The sequence below is a fragment of the Delphinapterus leucas genome, chromosome 1 (assembly GCF_059928025.1).
Source record: "Delphinapterus leucas isolate spDelLeu-1000000601 "Yukka" chromosome 1, BTC_Dleu_Yukka2, whole genome shotgun sequence".
Classification (NCBI taxonomy): domain Eukaryota; kingdom Metazoa; phylum Chordata; class Mammalia; order Artiodactyla; family Monodontidae; genus Delphinapterus; species Delphinapterus leucas.
The window spans coordinates 151870176-151894938 of NC_143129.1; the positions used below are offsets into that span (position 1 = coordinate 151870176).

The 24763-nt window shown below is 40.8% G+C and overlaps 1 pseudogene; it reads left to right on the forward strand.

The window, feature by feature from the left end:
* Positions 1-5409: 5409 nt before the first annotated feature.
* On the forward strand, positions 5410-7384 carry LOC111175470 (dnaJ homolog subfamily C member 14 pseudogene; annotated as a pseudogene).
* The last annotated feature ends 17379 nt before the right edge of the window (positions 7385-24763 follow it).

Consider the following 24763-nt stretch of genomic DNA (forward strand, 5'->3'; position numbering starts at 1 on the left):
AAACCGCTGACCGGCTTCCTGCAATGTGCCGTTCTGTGGATGGAACATAACTCCTGGACTCACGTGGTACTTAAGCCAGTGGCAACCTAAGCCTCAGTTTCCCCAACTGTAAAACATGGCAATGACAATAGCACCCACCACAGTCAGTTACTGTGAGAATTAAATGCACAGCACTGAGCACTGTGCCGGAGCAGTGAGTGCACACGTGTTTTTATATACTGTGATTATCAGAGAAACCAGGGCTCCAGCCAGGGAAACCTAAGGAAGTGAAGGAAGGGGTTTGTCATTCAGCCATTCAGCCATTAAACAAACATAAATTAAACAAAAAATATGTATACTAAACAAACATATCCCATCAATAAACAAACATGCAAAGACACTGTCATGCAGTTTACCATCTACCACATATTTCCCACCGAGTGAATGTTTATTAAGTGAATGAATGAACCATGGTTCAAACCTCTTTTTCAATGCTTTCATCCCTACATTTTCAAAAATTCTGAGTGAACCAGCTACAACAGCTACCACTATTGAGGAAATGGTGGGGTGGCTTTGCCCCTAGAATGAAGCTGGAAGCTGGAAATTACTTTATGTGCTGCGAAGGAACTGAAAAGCACAGCCCAAACCTTTTAAACAGAAAGATGCTCAAATGGGCAGAAATGAGTTAAGTAATAAAGTTAGGTAAAGGACTTTAATTATTTTTTGTTACAGAAAAAGGGACTTACTTTAGAGACAAATGAACTTTTAGGCTCTTGTAATTTAAAAGAATCCATACCTGGAACACAAGGAAGTGGAAATAACAAGAGCTTACAGAAATATGTCACTTTCAGAAATATTCCCTTGCTTGATTCTCCCGATTGCTCTGTGAAAGGTAGGGCAACATAAGGTTCATTTCACAGATAAGGATGCGGAAACACAGAGAGCTCCCAGGGTGAGCCAGATGTACAAGTGAGACTAAATCTGGGTCGCTGGTCCCAGCTCGGGCTCTCAGCAGCCGTTGCCAAAGGGACTGGCATGTGTATTGTTTCACATTTGTGTCATCTCTTTCTGGCCAGGGTTTTCCAGAACTGGTAGGAGTGCGTGCATGTGTTGCCAAGGAAGGAGGATGTAGGAAAGGAGAGAGTGGAGGTCAGACGATCAGTCAGTCTTGAAGAAGCTGAGCTGAGGAGGTAGAAAAAATGCAATGCCTGGGGTAGGGGCTAACTTATAGAAGTCCACCTGATGATCTACAAGGGATACTGATGTCTGGGCCCAGATGAGGAAGTCATGGTCAGGGTGTGGATCAAGACCCAGTGCAGAAAGTAGGGGTGTAGTGATGAGGATAGATTCAGATCCCCCAGATTCCAGGGTAGAACAGATGCCTTAACCCCCATTCCAAAGACCCTTCTGTAGCCCGTATTTTGAGAGTCAGGGTAGAAGCCCTAAGTCAGTTCTTATTCTGGGAGCTCAGGAAGCCTTTGTCCTCCCCCTACCCCACCTCAGAATGGATACTTCCTATCTGTGCTTGGTATTTTTAGAAGTCCAATGCGCTATCCATTGCGCCACTGAGCCCGACTGTGCTTGGTATTTTTAAAGAAACGTAGGCTCTGCACAGGGTCCCACTCAGACTTCTTTTTTTTTTTTTTTGCGGTACGCGGGCCTCTCACTGTTGTGGCCTCTCCCGTTGCGGAGCACAGGCTCCGGACGCGCAGGCTCAGCGGCCATGGCTCATGGGCCCAGCCGCTCCGCGGCATGTGGGATCTTCCCGGACCGGGGCACGAACCCGTGTCCCTTGCATCGGGGCAGGCGGACTCTCAACCACTGCGCCACCAGGGAAGCCCTAAATTTTTTTTTCAGACTTCTTAATGAGCCTAGTGGGGGACCCCGGGGGTAAACTGACACTTTGGTCCCTGAGGGGGTGAATGGAGACCTCTCTGAAGTCTGACAGATACTTTCTCTTCCTGTTCTGCCTCACAAACTGCTGACTCTACCTTACAAACAAATTTCAAATCTGATCTGTGCAGTCTGGCTGCTGCCATGGTTGTAGGTCAGACCTAGACCAAGTCCATGTCTTGCGTCAAAACCATCATGGGTTTTGGAAAAGGTCTTCTTTCTTGTGATGGCATGCAAGGTATACCCCTACTCTTACTTCCATCTCCATCTTCCATGGCCCTTTTTCCCCCTCAGCCAACTCACCTCATCATTCCCTAAAAGCACCATGCCTCCAGACCTTTGCCTTTGCTGTTCCTTCCTTCTGATTCCTTCGCAATTCACCTCCTCCCCAGTTGGATGGGCTCTGAAGATCCCAGCAGAAAATTCACAGCCAGTAGAAGATTAGAGAGGATAAAGCAAGGGATTCATTTCATATCAGGAATGCCAACAGGCACAGAGTTTCAGCCAGCTTCCTCTTGAGGCCTTTCTTTCCACACATCTCCTCCCCAGGGACTTACTCGAGGTCCCAGAGTAGGTAGTCAAGTCCAGACCAACAGTGGAGTCTACTAGCCCGGCCACTGTCATTGTTCTTACTGCCATGAGGTGGCACTGTTGGAAACTGGTTTGAGGTACCACTGATGTTGCCCAAGCTTCCGTCAGGGCTACCCACCTAGAGGATTGCTAACGTCACAATTCTTTTTAGTTGACACCCTCTCCCATTTCAGCCACTGTGCCTCAAAGCACTGCACCAGAAAAAGCTACTAGAACGAGCCACAAACCAAGGCAAAAATCATTCCCTCCCCTAAAAACTCCTAGGAGCTTACGTTGAATGTGGTGCCCAGTCTAGAATATCCCTTTGCATAAGGTAATTTTATTTAAATGGAATCACTGCCCTTCCCTGCCACTGAGATTATCAGGACCACGTTGTTGGTCCTCCCAAATCTCCCTCACTTGCAATTGTTCAGCTGAGGAAGGAGTGTGTGTCCCTCTGTACCTGTCTGTGTAGAGAACTTTGACTCAGAGACACAGTTTTTGCCAAATCCCACAAACAGAAGGTCCTACTACAGCCTGAGTTGTCCCAGAAAATGGATATCTATTTTCCCTACAACTCAAGGGACTCTCATAGGACAAACAGTCAGCTTCAAGGTGTACATCTGATTCTACTTCTAGGTTAATATCCAAAATATATAAACAGCTCATACAACTCAATATCAAAAAAACAACCTGATTAAAGAATGGGCAGAAGACCTGAATAGACATTTTTCCAAGGAAGACATACAGATGGCCAACAGGCACATGAAAAAATGCTCAACATCACTAATATCAGAGGAATGAAACCAAAACCACAATGAGGTGTCGCCTCACGCTGGTCAGGATGACTGTCATCAAATAGAACACAAATAGTAAATATCAGTGAGGGTGTGGAGAAAAGGGAACCCTCACACTGTTGGTGGGAATGTAACTTGATGCAGCCACTGTGGAGAATAGTATGGAAGTTCCTCAAAAAAATAAAAATAGAACTACTATATGATCCAGCAATTCTAATCCTGAGTATGTATCTGAAGAAAATGAAAACACTAATTTGAAAAGATACGTGCACCTCAATGTTCATAGCAGCATTACTTACAATTGCCAAGATATGGAAGCAACCTAAGTGTCCATCAACAGAGGAATGGATAAAGAAGATGCGGTGTGTATATACACAATGGAACACTAATCAACCATTTTAAAAAATGAAATTTTGCCATTTGCAACAACATGGTTGGACCTGGAGGGTATTATGCTTCGTGAAATAAGTCAGATAGATGAAGACAAATACTGTATGTTATCACTTATACAAGGAATCTAAAAAATAACACAACTAGCGACTATAACGAAAAGAAACAGACTCACATGTATAGAGAAGAAACTAGCGGTTATCATGAGGAGAGGGAAGTGGGGAGGGATGAGATTGGGGTAGGAGATTAAGAGGAACAAACTGCTATGTATAAAATAAATAAGCTGCAAGGATGTATTGTACAGCACAGGGAATATAGCCAATATTTTATAATAACTATAAATGGAGTACAGTCTTTAAAAATTGTGGATCACTATGCTTACATCCGAAACTTATATAATATTGTAGATCAACTATACCTCAATAAAATTGATTAATTAGTTAATTAAATTAAAAAAGAAGAAAAGCCAAGATGAGAGGTGGAGAGAATGTGGCCCCCTTGGAATCTCTAATTCCAGGCCTATGGCATCCTGTGATTTGGTTATGTGAATCAGTGAAGTCTCAGGTTAGGTTTCTGTTACTTTCCACTAAAACATAAACAAACAAACAACAACAATGAAACTCCCAACTAATATATCTGATCCTCACTAAAAATGGCACGTTGTAGTTTTATAAAGGTTTTGTGTACCCTTTCTCTCTGTCCCCTAATGATAACCCTGTTAAGAAGCACATGTATTTTCTTTAAAAAATGAGACATAATTCACAAACTACAAAATTCACCATTTTAAGGTGCACAATTCAGTGGGTTTTAGTATATTCCCAAGGTGTACAACCATCACCCCCATAAAAAAAACTTTTTTCAGTTGACACTGTGCAACTCTTATAGCTACACAAATGGAGGAAAGCAGGAATAATTTCAAAGGACGGTGTATTCATTTTCTACTGCTGCCACAAAGTGCCACAAATTTAGTAGCTTAAAATAACACTAATTTATTATCTTACAGTTCTGTAGGCCAGAAGTCTGACATGGGTCTCACTGAGCTAAAATCAAGGTCAGCAAGGCTGCATTTCTTTCTGGAGGCTCAAGGGGAGAATCCATTTCATTGTTTTTTCCAGCTTCTAGAGACCATCCACATTCCTTCGTTCATAGACTCCTTCCACCATCTCCAAAGTCAGCAACACTGGATCTCTGACCCTTCTGTAGTCACATCTCCCTCTGACCACAGCCTGGAAAGGTTCTCTGCTTTAAGGACCCATGTGATTCAGTTTGGACCCATCCAAATAATACAGGAAAATCTCCCCCATCTCAAAGTCTTTAACTTAATCACATCTGCAAAGTCCCTTTTGTCATGTAAGTGACATATACACAGGTTCTAAGGATAAGAACATGGGCATATTTGGAAGGGCTGTTATTCTGCCTATCACAGAAAGTAATCCAAAAGTTAACTGAGGGTTGTCCAAGTAACTAAGCAGGTTTTTGAAGCTGAGATATTTGGCAAACACACTCATGAAATATAATATATTGGTTAAGATTCTTGGCTCAATATTCAGAACAAACCAGTTTCAAATAATGGGGCACTATTTGCTATCTGTGTAGCCTTGAGCAAGTTACTTTGCGGCTTCGGAGACTCAGTTTCCTCTGTTGTAAAATGGGCATTTTTTTCAGCACTTATTCATAGGGCTTGCAGCGGAAGCCCTTGTTCACCTTCAAGATCCCCCTGCAGAACCAAGGCATTCATCCCTCTGGCTCCCTGGTGTGTTGGCTGCTAATGGCTCAAAGATGCATCCTTCTCCGGGGATTGCCCTGCTGCAGCCAAAGGGCAGAAAGGACTGAAGATCAGCTCCAGAACTTAATTCCAAGAAGAACAAAGCTCCAGAGGAGATTAAACTTTCAACCTCAGCAGGATTGCCGCAACAAAGTCAGGGTATCAGTTGGGAAGAATGGGACCCTAATGCATGAGATAGGACATCTGAGTCAATGCACTTAAAAATCTTGGGTCCTGACCAGAGAGTGAACAGGAGGCGGAGCCGGGGGAGCTGCTCTCGTAGCTGCTCCTGGCCCTCTGCCGGGGAGGAGTTACCGCAGCTCTTCGCTTTGGGGGAAGATGAAGAGTTGGAAGAGGAATATGATGAGGAGGAACCTCTTAAGTTTCCCAGTGATTTTTCACGTGTGCCCAGTGGAAAGAAACCTGCACCCCGGAGACCACGGCACCGCGTTCCAGCCAAGGAGGATACTTGGGAGGGTGGACGCAGCGATCCCAGATCCCCTGGTCGGAAATGGAGTCAGGCAGATTAGCACAGAGGACTGGAATTGTGGGGGGCAGAGGAACTGTGTCAGCTTGGACAGGCAGGTTTCTGGAGGCTGATCGAACTGCTGGTATTAGTGGGGGAGTACGTGGAAACTTATGGCCATCTCATCCATGCACGCAGGCAGCTGAAAGGCCGTGATCTGGACCTTTTTTGTGTCTGGGTGGGAGTCTGGGCAGGGCGGCTGGGGGGCTGGGACCAGGTAATGTTCCAATTTCTGAGCCAAGGGTTTTGCTATGGGGTAGGGCTGTTCACCCGTTTTCTTAGGCTACTGGGGGCTTTGCTGCTCCCAGCTCTGGCCCTTTTGTTGGGCTGGAGGTTTCTGGTAGCACTGAGTGACCAGTTAGGCCAGACGGGTAAAGCCACCTGGCTCTTCCCTTGGCTGGCTTCTCCCACCTGGCAGCAGTGCCTGATTCTGCCAAGAGATAGCAGGCCGTGGCAGCAGTTGGTAAGAATAGTTCAGTGGGGTTGGCTGGAGTTGGCCTTGGGTCAAGCAGAGGAATAAGCAGGGGAATGCACCTGTAGCTAGTGGTCACTACTGCCAGCCTGAAGAGGAAGTGGCTCGACTGTTGACCATGGCTGGGCTTCCTGAGGATGAGCTAAACCCTTTTCATGTGTTAGGGGTTGGAGCCACAGCATCGGATGTTGAACTGAAGAAGGCCTATAGGCAGCTGGCCGTGATGGTTCATCCTGACAAAAAATAATCATCCCCGGGCTGAGGAGACCTTCAAGGTTTTGCAGGCAGCTTGGGACATTGTCAGCAACCCTGAAAGGTGGAAGGAATATGAGATGAATCGAATGGCAGAGAATGAGCTGAGCCGGTCAGTGAATGAGTTTCTGTCCAAGCTGCAGGATGACCTCAAAGAAGCAATGAATACTATGATGTGCAGCCGATGCCAGGGAAAGCATAAGAGGTTTGAAATGGACCAGGAACCTGAGAGTGCCAGATACTGTGCTGAGGGTAATAGGCTGCATCCTGCTGAGGAAGGAGAATTTGGGGCTGAGTCAAGCAGGTTGGGCCTCAAGATTACCTACTTTGCGCTGATGGATGGAAAGGTGTATGACATCACAGAGTGGGCTGGATGCCAGCATGTGGGAATCTCACCAGATACGCACAGAGTCCCCTATCACATCTCATTTGGTTCACGGATGCCAGCACCAGTGAGCGGCAGAGAGCTACCCCAGATGCCCCTCCTGCTGACCTTCGGGATTTCTTGAGCCAGATCTTTCAAGTACCCCCAGGCCAGGTGTCCAACGGGAACTTCTTTGCAGCTCCTCAGCAGGGCCCTGGGGCCACTGCAGCCTCCAAGCCCAACAGCACAGTACCCAAAGGAGAAGCCAAACCAAAGTGGGGGAAGAAAGTGAGGAGGCCCTTCCAACGTTGACACCCCCTCTCTTTCCACAAATCAATGTCAGGGAGTCAAAAGGGCTGTGTACAGTGCAGGATGGAGTTTGATTTATTTATTTTTAAATATTTAAAAAAGGGAAAATTTTAAGCTCAAATTGTTCACTCAGTAGTTATAGGAAGCCCTGGAACTACTCTCCCTCCTCCACCAGCACCCAGGAACTGAGTCTTGTCTCCTGACAATACCAAAGAAATAGGGGGTGGCTAGAACAAAGAACCTAGGGCCTGGACCTGGGCTGGACGATATCTCCCATAGTAGTGTGGGAACTGGGTATTTCCCTGGGGTCTCTATGCCTTTGTCTTGTCTTTTGCTTCTACAGCTGACGACACCTCCTCCCCCTTTAAAAAAAAAATCTTGGGTCCCCAAACCCTGTTGAACAATTCCAGCCATTTGAAAATCAACTCTTGTCATGCTTCTGGGCCCCAGTAGAGATAAGGTACCTAACCATGGAGCACGAATGACCGTGTAGTCACAAACATTTGTTTGAGCTGGGTCTGTCAGACCTACTAAGTCATAAGTTTGGGCAGGCCCAGCAGCAATAGATCATAAGGTAGAAGTGGTACACCCGGGATCCGGTGCAACTAGGACCAGAGAGCACAGATAAGCTGCATGAGCTCTGTGTTATGCATGAGCTAAGTGGCTCAAACTTTCATGTGGTCCACCACTGTTGCTTGGGACACTTTCCCTCAGTTCATACCAATAGCTGCAGGTGTGGTCCTTTATGACTCACTTATGGAAGAGGGAAAAGGCTGAGCGTGGTGCTCACGTGGGTTGGTTCAGTCTGTGAGTGCAAGTTGTTAATGGACTGCTACTGCTCTACAGCCCCATTCAGGGGCGGTTCTGAAGGGCAGCAGTGAGAGGAAGTCTTCCCAATGCACAGAGCTTTAGGAAGTGCATCTGATCATACTTTCAATGAGAAATAGAATAAGAATGTACAGACTCATGAGCAGTGGTGAGTGGCTTGGCTGGTTTGACTGGGACCTAGAGGGAGAAAGATTAGAAAATAGGAGAGAAGAAGGTCTGGGAAACAGTTGTGTGGATGGAAAAATGGCAATGGGCACAAAGTGTGAAGATCTTTGTATTGTATCCTAATACCCACCCAAGAGTTTCTATCACAAAAGAGGCATAAAAAACCTGGTAGACAAAGTGACTCAATCAGTTATCGTCAGCCTCTGTCATCATGTGTTCCAGTACTGGCACAAAGGGTGCATGAGCAGGGTAGCCATAGTGGCAGGGAAGGAGGCTATGAATGGGTCCAGTAACATGGACTCCCTCTTACTCATGAAGTTTTTACCTAGCGACTGCCACTGTGAAACATTCAACCTACCAACAAAAGAGACCAATGCTAAACCCCTGAAACAGGACATCCCCTGAGAAGATAAACACATTGGATATCTTGCATCCTGAAAGAGAGAGAATTAATCTTAACTGGATTTGGCCAAGTTCCAGTTATTGGTTTACCATTCTTGCCTGCCGGGCTTCGGCTAACACCACTGTTCAAGGGCTTACACAGGGTTTGTCTTAACACAAGATCTCACACAACATCATCTTCGACTATGAGACCTGCTTTACAGGAAAGGAGGTATGGTGGTGAACATAGAACCATGGGACCCATCATATACTGCCCACCAAAATGTTTGTCCTGAAAAGGTGATGAAATGGCCTTTTGAAAGCACAGTTGAGGCTCCAACTTGGAGATAATACCTTGTGAGGATGGGGCCCCATGGATGTAATATACAACCTACTCATCGACCCAATGGTTCTGTATTTTCAATGCATAGATTACATCAGTCTAGAAACCAAACAGTGGAAGAAAAATTGACTCTGCTCACCATCACTCTCAGTGATTCACTTTGGGGAATTAATGTTCCCTTTATGCACAAAAATAGGCTCTGTGGATCTAAAGACTTTTTTCCCAAGGGGGAGATATTTCTACCAGGGGCACAGCAAAAATCCCATTAAACATTAATCTATGCTTCCACCCAGTTACTTCAGGTTCTTTTTACCAAGAGACAAGCAGGCAAGACAAGGAGTCCCATCCTGTAAAGGGTAATTGACCCTGATCATTAGGAGGAGGTATGGCTACTATTCACGATGGGAGCAGGGTAAATTACTTTGACATCCAAATGACCAATTAGGAAATCTTCTGGCATTTACCTACCCAATTATGACAGTAGACAGACAAGTGCATCCTGAGATGATCATGTGTGATCAAGGGCTCAGTCCCTAAGGGGTAAGGAGCTGAGTCACCCCATCTAGACCAGCAGAGATGCTAGCTGAAGATGAGGAAAATTTAGAAGGAGTAGAGGAGGGAGATGATGAGTATCATTTGTGACCTTGAGAGCACAAGTCGTCATCTCATTTGCCTTCTAAATTTCCCAAGGAATTTACTACATGAAGCAAGTGGATCCAAGCAGTGAACAGTGTGGATTATAAAGGAGATTATGGTGCACCACTGAGTTCCCCCTTTAGGAATGAGGTACATATTCCCCCAACTGCTAGGAGTATTAGCTGCTGATGGCTCACATCTATGTTCCTCTCTGGGAAATTCCCTAGGCCACATGAGCCTGCCTTGCCCAAGGTAACATTCCTCCTTTAGGGGCAGCCTGCAATCAATGATTGGTCAGTGTAGAGGTACAACGGTTATTCCCCTACCCCTTTTCAGAACAACTCTAAAGGACACCCCAGATTCAGTGCTTACCATGAGATTGCCCAAGCCAACTATTTCAAGTGTATCACAGTTCATATTCTCCCCCTGCCTAATCCCTGCTGTCCTTGCTTCCTCACAGGTGTTGTTCCATAGAGCGTTTCCTAAAAACTACCTTACAGGGTAGTATAAGTATTAAGGAAGCTAATTTAGTACAATGCTGAGAATATAGTATTGTGCCAAATAAATGATAGGCCAGTAGTAGCAAAACTGGAGTTAGAAATCTGAGGTGTGGGTCCTGACTCCAACACATACTTGCTTTGTAACCTTGAGAACGTCAATTGATACCTCTGGGCCTTAGTTTTCTTATCTGTAAAATAAGGTTAATAACACCTGATAAATTGAGGAGTAGATATGAATGTGCTTTGGAAAGGTTAAGCACTAGACAAAGGTAGAGCAGAATTTTTTTTTTTTTTTGCTGCTCTACTCCTACCAGCACTGTGTTAGGTGCTAAGGAAAGAAAATCTCACTTTCTTAGAACTTGCCTCTGACTCTCATTCCAGATAGGAAATTGTGATACACAATGTTCCCAGCTAAAGAGAAACTTGACAGTTCTGTGCTTCGCCTTGAATGGGAAAAGTAGGCAAATATTTAAATATTTGAGTATTAGAAGGCCCTCTGCCAGAGTGACGTTAGGAAAGATGGCAAAGTCAGAAGCCCCAGGAATCCATATCTCCATTGAAACACTTGAGCTAGCAGGAGCTGTCTTAAGCAACTATTTTGGAACTCTGAGTCTAGTAGAACACTCATAACATCTAAGGAAAAGCTTGATGAAGGGACAGGTAAATTTCAGTCAGCTTCAGCTTTCTTGCATTAGTGGCTACTATCTCCAGGACAGGCAGCTGTGGGGACAGTGGCATGTGTTTCCAGTGCAACTTGCTGGAGCCAGGGTTGGCAATAAGGACCTGTCCTCCCAAGGCTGGAGCTGAGTGTTTCAGTTGCTGATTTGCTGCTTTTCATCACTAAGGGACCAGCACGATATGTTTTGGCCCCCACAGGCTGAAATGGCTTCCCAACTAAGAGGGAATTTTAAGTGACAGGATCTCCTCACCCCATCCTGTGAGCCAGATATTTAAAGAAATATTTTCCAGGTCACTGGCTGACAACAGAGACAATGGAAAACAACTGGCTGGCCACACACAACAAGGAATACACACTTTGCAAAAATAGTTTGGAAGAGTCACAAGGGATGGCTCCCAGCTTCAACAAGTAAAATACAAGTAATGACTGAAGAGTGACAGAATTAGACTTCCAAATTACTACAACATAAGAGTCAGAATGTCCAATAATCAACAAAAATTACAAAACATGCAAAGAAACGAAAAATATGACTCACTCAAAGGAAATAAAGAATATGACATAAACTATTCCTGAGGGAGCCTAGACATTGGAATTGTTTGTCAAAGATGTTAACAAACAGTCTTAAATATGTTCAATGAGTTAAAAGAAACCATGGACAAAGAACTAAAGGAAATTAGGAAAATTGTGTTTGAACAAAATGAGATTATCAATAAAAAGATAGAAATTATAAAAATAAACAAAACAGAAAAGTACAATAACTGGCTCTGAAAAGTACAATAACTGAAAAGAAAAACTCACTAAAGAGATCTGACAGCAGATTTAAGCAAGCAGAAGAAATGATCAGTCAACTTGAAGATAAGACATTTGAAATTAACCAGTTGGAGGAACAGAAGAAAAAGGAATGAAGGAAAACAAACAGAGCCTGAGACCTGTGGGACCCATGAAGCATACCAATACGTGCATTTTATGAATCTCACAAGAAGAGAGAGAAAGAGGAAGAAAAAATATTTGAAGAAATAATGGTCTAAAACTTCCTAAATCTGATGAAAGATCTGAATACACACATCTAAGAATCTCAATGAACTCCAAGCAGTATAAACTTGAAGAGATCCACACTGAGACACATTATAGTCAAATTATAAAAACCTAGAGGCAGAAAGAGAATTCTGAAAGCAGCAGGAGATAAGTGACTCATCACATACAAGGGATCCTTGATAAGATTAACAGCTGATTTCTCACCAGAAATCATGAGGGCCAGAAGACAGTGGAATGATATATGTGAAGTCCTGAAAGAAAATGTCAATTAAGAATTCTATATCTGGCAAAATTATCTTTAAGAATGAAGGAGAAATTAAGACATTCCAAGATAAACAGAAGCTGAGGGAATTTAATACCAGTACACCTGCCCCACAAAAAGTGCTAAAGAGGGACTTCCCTGGTGGCACAGTGGTTAAGAATCTGCCTGCCAATGCAGGGGACACCAGTTTGAGCTCTGGCCTGGGAAGATCCCACATGTCGTGGGGCAACTAAGCCTGTGCACCACAACTACTGAAGCCCATGCACCCTAGAGTCCATACTCTGCAACAAGAGAAGTCACCACAATGAGAAGCCCGCACACCACAACAAAGAGTAGCCCCTGCTTGCTGCAGCTAGAGAAAAGCCTGTGTGCAGCAACAAAGACCCAATGCAGCCAAATAAATAAATAAAAATATAAATAAAAATGCTAAAGAAAGTTCTTCAGCCTCAAATAAAGGACACTAAACAGTAACTTGAAGATATAAAACATATGTTAAAGAAAACTAGTAAAGGTAACTTCATAGGTAAATATAAAAGCCAGTATTATTGTAGTTTTCTTTTGGTTTGTAGTTTCTTTTTTCTACATAAATGAAAAGGAAAATTCATTAAAATTATATAGCTATGTTAATAAGCATACAATATATAAAGATATAATCTTTGACAATAATAATATAAAGAGGTTGGGACAGAGATGTATAGGAACACATGTTTATATACTACTAAGTATTATTCAATAAGATTAGTATAAATTTAAGGTGGTAATTGTAAGCTCCAAGATGACCACTAAGAAAATAAATTTAAAATATACATAAAAAGCAAGATGAAGGGAATCCAAAAGGCGTACTACAAAACATGAACAAAATGCAAAACAAAAAAGGCATTAATGGAGGAAATGAACACAAAACATATAAGACACACAGAAAACAAATAGCTGAATGGCAGAAGTAAATCCTTCTTTATAAGTAATCACATTAAATATAAATGCATTAGACTCTTCTATTGAAAGACAGAAGTTGGCAAATTAGATTAAAAGAAAAAAACAGGATCCATCTATATGCTTCTAGAAGAGACACACTCTAGATACAAGGACACAAATGGTTGAAAGTAAAAGGATAAAAAGTAAAGTAAAAGGATAAAAAATATATCCCATGCAAACAGTACCCATACGAGAGCTTTGGTGGCTATATTACTATCAGAAAAAATGGATTTTGAACTCAAAAATTTATAAGAGGTAGTAAAGGACATGATATATTGATAAAAGGTTCAATACGGCAAGAAGATACAATTTTAAATATATACACACCCAACAAAGGGGCCCCAGAATATATGAATCAGAAGTTGACAGAATTGAAGGGAGAGATAGATAGTTCTATGATAAGTTGATGACTTCAATACCCCACCCAATAATATATTCTTTTCAAGTGCACATGGAACATTCTTTGGGATAGACCATATGTTAGGCCACAAAAAAGTCTGAATAATTTTAAAATATTGAAATAATACAGGGACTTCTCTGGTGGTCCACTGGTTAAGAATCTGCTTTCCAATGCAGTGGATGTGGGTTCAATCCCTCGTTGGAGAACTAAGATCCCATATGCCATGTGGCCCATATGCCACAACTACTGAGCCAGCATGCCAAACTAGGGAGAAGCCTACGCACCATGATGAAACATCCTGTGTGCCACAACTAAGGCCCAATGCAGTCAAAAATAAATAAATAAATACATACATATTTTTTAAAAAGAAATAATGCAAAGTACATTTTCTGATTACATGGAATGAAACTAGAAATCAATAACAAAAGAAAACTGAAAAATTTACAAATTTGTGGAAATTAAACAGAACACTTAAACAATCAATAGGTCAAAACCACAGAAGAATTAGAAAATACCGTAAGACAAATGAAAACAAAAGCATAATATGTCAAAACTTATGAGATACAGTGTAAGCAATGTTAGGAGGGAAACTTATAGCTGCAATCACATATATTGAAAAAAAAGAAAGGTCTCAAATGATAACTTAACTGCATACCTTAAGGACTTAGAAAAAGAAAAGCAAACTAAACCCAAAGCTGACAGAAAGAAAGAAATAATAAAGGTTAGAATGGAGATAAATAAAATAGAGAATAAAAAAAGCAATAGATAAAATCAACAAAACCAAAAGATGGCTCTTTGAAAAGATCAATAAGATGACAAACTTTAGCTAGATTGACTAAAGAAAAAAAGAGATGACTCAAGTTAAAAAATCAGAAATGAAAGTGGGGATATTACTACTGATTTTACAGAAATAAAAAGGATTATAAAAGAATACTTTGAACAGTTGTATACTAACAAATTAGGTAACTTAGATGAAATTGACAAGTTCCTAGAAACACATAATCTACCAAACTGACTTAAGAAGAAATAGAAGATCCAAATAGAAGTGTAACTAGTAAGGAGATCAAATAAGTAATCAAAAACCTCCCAAATAAGAAAAGCCCAGATCAGATGGCTTCACTGGTGAATTGTATCAAATGTTTAAAGAAGAAATAACACCAATTCTTCTCAAACTCTTCCAGAAAGTTGAAGAGGAGAAAACACTTCTTTTCTCATTCTATAAGGTCAACATTACCTTGATACAAAACCCAAAGACACCACAACAAAAGAAAGCTGCAGGTCAATATTTCTTATGATTATAGAAGCAAAAATCCTTAACAAAATACTAGCAAATTCAATAGTATATTAAAAGGATTATACATCTTGACCAAATGACATGTATTCCAGGAATTACAAGGGTGATTCAACATACAAAAATCAATAAATATAATACACCACGTTAATAGAATGAAGGGGGAAAAAACTGACATGATCATCTCAGTTGATGCAGAAAAAGTATTTGACAATATTCAACACCCTTTTATGATAAAAACACTTAATAAATTAGAAACAGAAGGAAACTTCCTCAAAACAATAAAGGTTATATATGAATAACCCACAGGTAACAGCATACTCAACAGTGAAAGACTGAAAGATTTTCTGCTGATATCAGGAAAAATAAGGATGCCCACTTTCATCACTTCTATTCAACACAGTACTGGAAGTTTCAGCTGGGGCAATTAGGCAAGAAAAAGTAATAAAAAGCATTCAAATTGGAAAGAAAGTAGTAAAATTATCTCTTTGCATATGATAAGATTTTATATGTAAAAAACCCTGAAGAATCAACAAAAAAAATTGTTAGAGCTAATGAACTAATTCATCAAAGTTGCAGGATATAAAATCAACACATAAAATCAGTTGTATTTCTATATACTTGCAATGAACAGCTGAAAAAGAAACTTTTAAAATCCATTTACAAAAGCATCAAAAAGGATAAAATACTTAGGAATAAATTTAACCAAAAAGGTGAAAGACTTGTACACTGAAAACTATAAAACATTACTGAAAGAAATTAAAGAAGACACAAATAAATGGAAAGACGTCCAATGTTAATGGATTGAAACACTTAGTGTTGTTAAGGTGAAAATACTACCAAAAGCAATGAATAGATTCAATACAATCCCTATCAAAACTCCAATGATTTTTTTTTACAGAAATAGAAAAACTCATCCTAAAATTTATATAGAATCTCAAGGGACACCAAACAGCCAAAACTAACTACAAAAAAAGAACAAAGTTGGAGGCCTTATACTTCCTGATTTCAAAACTTACTATAAAGCTACAATAATCAAACCATTGTGGTACTGGCATAAGGATAAATGTATAGACAAAAGGGAAAAATAGAGTACTCAGAAGTAAACCCTACCATATATGGCTTATTGATATTCAACAAGGGTGTCAAGACAATTCAATGGGGGAAAAGACAGTCTTTTCAGCAAGTGATGCTGGGAAAACTGGATATCCATATGCAGAAGAATGAACTCTTACCTTACACCATATACAAAAAAATAACACAAAATGGATCAAAGAGTTAAAAGATAGCTTGCACAATGGCAGAAAATATTCATATATATCAGAATGAAAAAGAACTCCTACAACTCAACAACAAAAAAACAGCAATTCATTCAAAAATAGGCAAGGGACTTCAACAGACACATCACCAAAGAAGATATGCAAGTGACCAAAAAGCACATGAAAAGATGCTCAACATCATTAGTCATTACAGAAATGTAAATCAAAACCAATGAGATACTATCTCACACCCTTGAGGATGGCTATAATTATTTTTTTAAAAAAGCAAATAACAAATGGACAGGATGTGGGAAAATTGGGACTTTTGTGCATCACTGGTAAATGTGGAAGGGTGTAGCCACCACCAAAAACAGCTTGACAATTTCTCAAAAAGCTAAAAATAGAATTCTACTCCTAGGTATATACCCAAAGGGATCAAAAGCAAGGACTCAAACAGATACTGGTAAGGCAATGTTCGTTGCAACAAACTAACAACTGACAAAAGGTAGAAAGAACATAAGTGTCCATCGATAGATGAATGGATACACAAAATGTGGTATATACATACAAAGAAATATTATTCAGTCATGGAAAGGAATGGTGTTCTGATATACGCTACTACATGGGTGAAGCTTGACAACATTATGCTAAGTAACAGAAGCCAGACGCAAAAAGAAAAATATTGTATGATTCCACTTATATGTAGAATTTAGTATAGTCGAATTCATAGAGACAGAAAGTGGATTGAGATTACCAGGGCATGTGGGAAGGCAGAATGGGAAGTTAATCCTTAATGGCTACAGAGTTTCTTTGGCGTGATGCAAAAATTTTGGAAATATGTAGTTGCAATGGCTACACAAAAGTGAATGTAATTAATGCCACTGAATTGTATACTTTAAAATGGTTAAATGGCAAACTTTATATTATATATATATTACTAATTAAAAAAATAAGAATATAATATTCCAAAAATCTTTGATGGTAAATGGATGAATTGTATAGTATGTAAATTATATATCAATAAGGCTGGGGGTTTTTTTTGGTTTTTTTAACTGTTTTTTTTTTACATCTTTATTGGAGTATAATTGCTTTACAGTGGTGTGTTACTTTCTGCGTTATAACAAAGTGAATCAGTTATACATATACATATGTCCCCATATCTCTCCCCCCTTTGTCTCCCTCCCTCCCATCCTCCCTATCCCACCCCTCTAGGTGGTCACAAAGCACCGAGCTGATCTCCCTGTGCTATGCGGCTGCTTCCCACTAGCTGTCTATTTTACGTTTGGTAGTGTATATATGTACACGCCACCCTCTCACTTTGTCCCAGCTTACCCTTCCCCCTCCCCATATCCTCAAGTCCATTCTCTAGTAGGTCTGCGTCTTTATTCCCGTCTTATCCCTAGGTTCTTCATGACCTTTTTTTTTTCTTTTTTTTTTAGATTCCATATATATGCGTTAGCATACGGTATTTGTTTTTCTCTTTCTGACTTCATTCTGTATGACAGACTCTAGGTCCGTCCATCTCACTACAAATAACTCAATTTCATTTCTTTTTATGGGTGAGAAACATTCCATTGTATATATATGCCACATCTTCCTTATCCATTCATCTGTTGATGGACACTTAGGTTGCTTCCATGTCCTGGCTATTATAAATAGAGCCACAATGAACATTTTGGTACATGACTCTTTTTGAATTATGGTTTTCTCAGGGTATATGCCCAGTAGTGGGATTGCTTGGTCATATGGTAGTTCTATTTTTAGTTTTTTAAGGAACTTGCATACTGTTCTCCATAGTGGCTGTATCAATTTACATTCCCACCAAAAGTGCAAGAGGGTTCCCTATTATCCACACCCTCTCCAGCATTTATTACTTGTAGATTTTTTGATGATGGCCATTCTGACTTGTTTGAGGTGATACCTCATTGTAATTTTGATTTGCATTCCTCTAATGATTAGTGATGTTGAGCATCCTTTCATGTGTTTGTTAACAATCTGTATATCTTCTTTAGAGAAATGTCTATTTACGTCTTTTGCCCTTTTTTTAACTGGATTGTTTGTTTTTTTGATATTGAGCTGCATGAACTGCTTGTATACTTTGGAGATTAAACTTTTGTCAGTTGCTTCGTTTGCAAATATTTTCTCCCATTCTGAGGGTTGTCTTTTCGTCTTGTTTATGGTTTCCTTTGCTATGCAAAAGCTTGTAAGTTTCATCAGGTCCCATTTGTTTATTTTTGTTTTTATTTCCATTTCTCTAGGAGGTGGGTCAAAAAAGATCTTGCTGTGATTTATGTCATAGAGTGTTCTACCTGTTCTGCCCTAAGAGTTTGATAGTGTCTGGCCTTACATTTAGGTCTTTAATCCATTTTGAGTTTATTTTTGTGTATGGTGTTAGGGAGTGTTCTAATTTTTCTTTTACATGTAGCTGTCCAGTTTTCCCAACACCACTTATTGAAGAGGCTGTCTTTTCTCCACTGTATATTTTTTCCTCCTTTATCAAAGATAAGGCGACCATACGTGTGTAGGTTTACCTCTGGGCTTCCTATCCTGTTCCATTGACCTATATTTCTGTTTTTGTGCCAGTACCATACTGTCTTGATTACTGTAGCTTTGTAGTATAGTCTGAAGTCAGGGAGCCTGATTCCTCCAGCTCCATTTTTCTTTCTCAAGATTGCTTTGGCTATTCGGGGTCTTTTCTGTTTCCATACAAATTGTGCAATTTTTTGTTCTAGTTCTGTGAAAACTGCCAGCGGTAGTTTGATAGGGATTGCATTGAATCTGTAGATTGCTTTGTGTAGTAGACTCATTTTCACAATGTTGATTCTTTCAATCCAAGAACATGGTATATCTCTCCATCTATCTGTATCATCTTTAATTTCTTTCATCAGTGTCTTATAATTTTCTGCATACAGGTCTTTTGTCTCCTTAGGTAGGTTTATTCCTAGATATTTTATTCTTTTTGTTGCAATGGTAAATGGGAGTGTTTTCTTAATTTCACTTTCTGAATTTTCATCATTAGTGTATAGGAATGCAAGAAATTTCTGTGCATCAATTGTGTATCCTGCTACTTTACCAAATTCACTGATGAGCTCTAGTAGTTTTCTGGTAGCATCTTTAGGATTCTCTATGTATAGTATCATGTCATCTGCAAACAGTGACAACTTTACTTCTTCTTTTCCGATTTGGATTCCATTTATTTCTTTTTCTTCTCTGATTGCTGTGGCTAAAACTTCCAAAACTATGTTGAATAATAGTGCTGAGAGTGGGCAACCTTGTCTTGTTCCTGATCTTAGTGGAAATGGTTTCAGCTTTTCACCATTGAGGATGATGTTGGCTGTGGGTTTGTCATATATGGCCTTTATTATTTGTAGGTAAGTTCCCTCTACGCCTACTATCTGGAGGGTTTTTTATCATAAATGGGTGTTGAATATTGTCAAAACTTTCTCTGCATCTATTGAGATGATCATATGTTTTCTCTCCTTCAATTTGTTAATATGGTATATCACATTGATTGATTTGCATATATCGAAGAATCCTTGCATTCCTGGGATAAACCCCACTGATCATGGTGTATGATCCTTTTAATGTGCTGTTGGATTCTGTTTGTTAGTATTTTGTTAAGGATTTTTGCATCTATGTTCATCAGTGATATTGGCCTGTAGTTCTCTTTCTTTGTGACATCTTTGTCTGGTTTTGGTATCAGGGTGATGGTGGCCTGATAGAATGAGTTTGGGAGTGTTCCTCCCTCTGCTATATTTTGGAAGAGTTTGAGAAGGATAGGTGTTAGCTTTTCTCTAAATATCTGATAGAATTTGCCTGTGAAGCCATCTGGTCCTGGACTTTTGTTTGTTGGAAGATATTTAATCACAGTTTCAATTTCAGTGCTTGTGATTGGTCTGTTCATATTTTCTATTTCTTCCTGGCTCAGTCTTGGGAGGTTGTGCATTTCTAAGAATTTGTCCATTTCTTCCATGATGTCCATTTTATTGGCATATAGTTGCTTGTAGTAATCTCTCACGATCCTTTGTATTTCTGCAGTGTCAGTTGTTACTTCTCCTTTTTCATTTCTAATTCTATTGATTTGAGTCTTCTCCCTTTTTTTCTTGATGAGTCTGGCTAATGGTTTATCAATTTTGTTTATCTTCTCAAAGAACCAGCCTTTAGTTTTATTGATCTTTGCTATCATTTCATTCATTTCTTTTGCATTTATTTCTGATCTGATCTTTATGATTTCTTTCCTTCTGCTAACTTTGGGGGTTTTTTGCTCTTCTTTCTCTGATTGCTTTAGGTGTAAGCTTAGGTTGTTTATTTGAGATGTTCTTGTTTCTTAAGGTAGGATTGTATTGCTATAAACTTCCCTCTTAGAACTGCTTTTGCTGCATCCCATAGGTTTTGGGTCGTCGTGTTTTCATTGTTGTTTCTTTCTACGTATTTTTTTATTTTCTCTTTGATTTCTTCAGTGATCTCTTGGTTATTAAGTAGTGTATTGTTGAGCCTCCATGTGTTTGTACTTATTACAGATTTTTTCCTGTTATTGATATCTAGTCTCATAGCGTTGTGGTCGGAAAAGATACTTGATACGATTTCAGTTTTCTTAAATTATCAAGGCTTGATTTGTGACCCAAGATATGATCTGTCCTGGAGAATGTTCCATGAGCACTTGAGAAAAATGTGTATTCTGTTGTTTTTGGATGGAATGTCCTATAAATATCAATTAAGTCCATCTTGTTTAATGTATCATTTAAAGCTTGTGTTTCCTTATTTATTTTCATTTTGGATGATCTGTCCATTGGTGAAAGTGGGGTGTTAAAGTCCCCTATTATGATTGTGTTACTGTCGATTTCCCCTTTTATGGCTGTTAGTATTTGCCTTATGTATTGAGGTGCTCCTATGTTGGATGCATAAATATTTACAATTGTTATATCTTCTTCTTGGATTGATCCCTTGATCATTATGTAGTGTCCTTCTTTATCTCTTGTAATAGTCTTTGTTTTAAAGTCTATTTTGTCTGATATGAGAATTGCTACTCCGTCTTTCTTTTGATTTCCATTTGCATGGAATATCTTCTTCCATCCCCTCACTTTCAGTTTGTATGTGTCCCTAGGTCTGAAGTGAGTCTCTTGTACACAGCATATATATGGGTCTTGTTTTTGTATCCATTCAGGCAGTCTATGTATTTTGGTTGGAGCATTTAATCCATTTACATTTAAGGTGATTATCGATATGTATATTCCTAATTACCATTTTCTTAATTGTTTTCGGTTTGTTATTGTAGGTCTTTTCCTTCTCTTGTGTTTCCCGCCTAGAGAAGTTCCTTTAGCATTTGCTGTAAAGCTGGTTTGCTGGTGCTGAATTCTCTTCGCTTTTGCTTGTCTGTAAAGGTTTTAATTTCTCTGTCAAATCTGAATGAGATCCGTGCTTGGTAGAGTAATCTTGGTTGTAGGTTTTTCCCCTTCATCACTTTATATATGTCCTGCCACTCCCTTCTGGCTTGCAGAGTTTCTGCTGAAAGATCAGCTGTTAACCTTATGGGGATTCCCTTGTGTGTTATTTGTTGTTTTTCCCTTGCTGCTTTCAATATTTTTTCTTTGTATTTAATTTTTGATATTTTGAATAATATGTGTCTTGGTGTGTTTCTCCTTGGATTTATCCTATATGGGACTCTCTGTGCTTCCTGGACTTGATTAACTATTTCCTTTCCCATATTAGGGAAGTTTTCAACTATAATCTCTTCAAATATTTTCTCAGTCCCTTTCTTTTTCTCTTCTTCTTCTGGGACCCCTATATTTCGAATGTTGGTACGTTTAATGTTGTCCCAGAGGTCTCTGAGACTGTCCTCAATTCTTTTCATTCTTTTTTCTTTATTCTGTTCGGCAGTAGTTATTTCCACTATTTTATCTTCCAGGTCACTTATCTGTTCTTCTGCCTCAGTTATTCTGCTATTGATCCCTTCTAGAGAATTTTTAATTTCATTTATTGTGTTGTTCATCACTGTTTGTTTGCTCGTTAGTTCTTCTAGGTCCTTTTTAAACGTTTCTTGTATTTTCTGCATTCTATTTCCAAGATTTTGGATCATCTTTACTATCCTTATTCTGAATTCTTTTTCAGGTAGACTGCCTATTTCCTCTTCATTTATTAGGTCTGGTGGGTTTTTGCCTTGCTCCTTCATCTGCTGTGTGTTTCTGTCTTCTCATTTTGCTTAACTTACTGTGTTTGGGGTCTCCGTTTCGCAGGCTGCAGGTTCGTAGTTCCCGTTGTTTTTGGTGTCTGTTCCCAGTGGCTAAGGTTGGTTCAGTGGGTTTTGTAGGCTTCCTGGTGGAGGGGACTAGTGCCTGGTGGATGGGGTTGGATCTTGTCTTTCTGGCGGGCAGGTCCACGTCTGGTGGTGTGTTTTGGGGTGTCTGTTGCCTTATTATGATTTTAGGCAGCCTCTCTGCTAATGGATGGGATGGTGTTCCTGTCTTGCTAGTTGTTTGCCATGGGGTGTTCAGCACTGTAGCTTGCTGGTCGTTGAGTGTAGCTGGGTCTTGGCATTGAGATGGAGATCTCTGGGAGATTTTCACTGTTTGATATTATGTGGAGCTGGGAGGTCTCTTGTGGACCAATGTCCTGAACTTGGCTCTCCTACCTCAGAGCCACAGCCCTGAGGCCTGGCTGGAGCAACAAGAGCCTGTCATCCACATGGATCAGAATAAAAGGGAGAAGAAAAAAGAAAGAAAGGAAGAAGAAGATAAAATAAAATAAGATAAAGTTGTTAAAATAAAAAATAAAGAAAAATTATTAAAAAAATTTTTTTAATAAAAAAAAAAACTGACAGACAGAACCCTAGGACAAATGGTAAAAGCAAAGTTATACAGACAAAATCACACACAGAAGCATACACATACACACTCACAAAAAGAGAAAAAAGGAAAAAAATATATATATATCATTGCTCCCAAATTCCACCTCCTCAATTTGGGATGATTCGTTGTCTAATCAGGTATTCCACAGATGCAGGGTACATCAAGCTGATTGTGGAGATTTAATCCACCACTCCTGAGGCTACTGGGAGAAATTTCCCTTTCTCTTCTTTGTTCGCACAGCTCCTGGGGTTCAGCTTTGGATTTGGCCCCGCCTCTGTGTGTAGGTCGCCTGAGGGCGTCTGCTCTTTGCTCAGACAGGACGGGGTTAAAGGAGCATCTGATTCGGGGGCTCTGGCTCACTCAGGCCTGGGGGAGGGTGGGGTACGGATGCGGGGCGAGCCTGCGGCGGCAGAGGCTAGCATGACGTTGCACCAGCCTGAGGCGCGCCATGCGTTCTCCTGGGGAAGTTGTACTTGGATCATGGGACCCTCGCAGTGGCGGGCTGCACAGGCTCCCGGGAGGGGAGGTGTGGAGAGTGACCTGTGCTTGCTCACAGGCTTCTTGGTGGCTGCAGCAGCAGCCTTAGTGTCTCATGCCTGTCTCTGGGGTCCGCGCCTTTAGCCACGGCTCGCACCCGTCTCTGGAGCTCCTTTAAGCAGCGCTCTTAATCCCCTCTCCTCGCGCACCAGGAAACAAAGATGCAAGAAAAAGTCTCTTGCCTCTTCGGCAGCTCCAGACTTTTTCCCGGACTCCCTCCCGGCTAGCTGTGGCGCACTAGCCCCCTTCAGGCTGTGTTCACACCGCCAACCCCAGTCCTCTCCCTGGTATCCAACCGAAGCCCGAGCCTCAGCTCCCAGCCCCTGCCCGCCCCAGCGGGTAAGCAGACAAGCCTCTCAGGCTGGTGAGTGCTGGTCGGCACCGATCCTCTGTGCGGGAATCTCTCCACTTTGCCCCCCGCACCACTGTTGCTGTGCTCTCCTCCGCGGCTTCAAAGCTTCCCCCCTCCGCCACCCGCAGTCTCCACCCGCGAAGGGGCTTCCTAGAGTGTGGAAACCTTTCCTCCTTCACAGCTCCCTCCCACTGGTGCAGGTCCCATCCCTATTCTTCTGTCTCTGTTTTTTCTTTTTTCTTTTGCCCTACCCAGGTATGTGGGGAGTTTCTTGCCTTTTGGGAGGTCTGAGGTCTTCTGCCAGCGTTCAGTAGGTGTTCTGTAGGAGTTGTTCCACATGTAGATGTATTTCTGATGTATTTGTGGGGAGGAAGATGATCTCCGCATCTTACTCTTCCGCCATCTTGAAGCTCCTCCCTGGTTTTTTTTGTTGTTGTTTTTTGTTTTTTGTTTTTTTGTAATGAAAGGCCTCTACCTGGCAGATTCATTTTTTGTAGAGGAGTAAAAGTAAACACAATATGATAAATTGCAGCAGCATCAAACCTGGGGTGCCTGGGGTGAGTTGCCCACAGGAGTAATTGCTTCAAGCTGCCACCTTAGGGATAGACTGCCCCCTCTTCTGCCTTTCTGTTGCCTGTAAGATGAACCAGGAAACATCCTGGAATTAAAATTTTTAATTTCTTTTTTAAAACATGGCACCCAAAAATGAACCTAGTCTTTTCAAGGTGGTGATCTATGGGGAGGAAGGTGATCTTTGCGTCTTACTATTCCGCCATCTTCCCAGCACCCCCTCAAGGTGGTGATCTAATCAATCCAAAGTTATCCTCATTCCGTCCTTCATTCATTCATTGAATCTGTAAGTATTTATTCGGCATCATCAGTAGGCACAGTCCTCTGGTCCAGGCTTTGGAAAGTATAAGGACATAGAATGCCTAGTGACAACCTTCAAGGAGTCCTT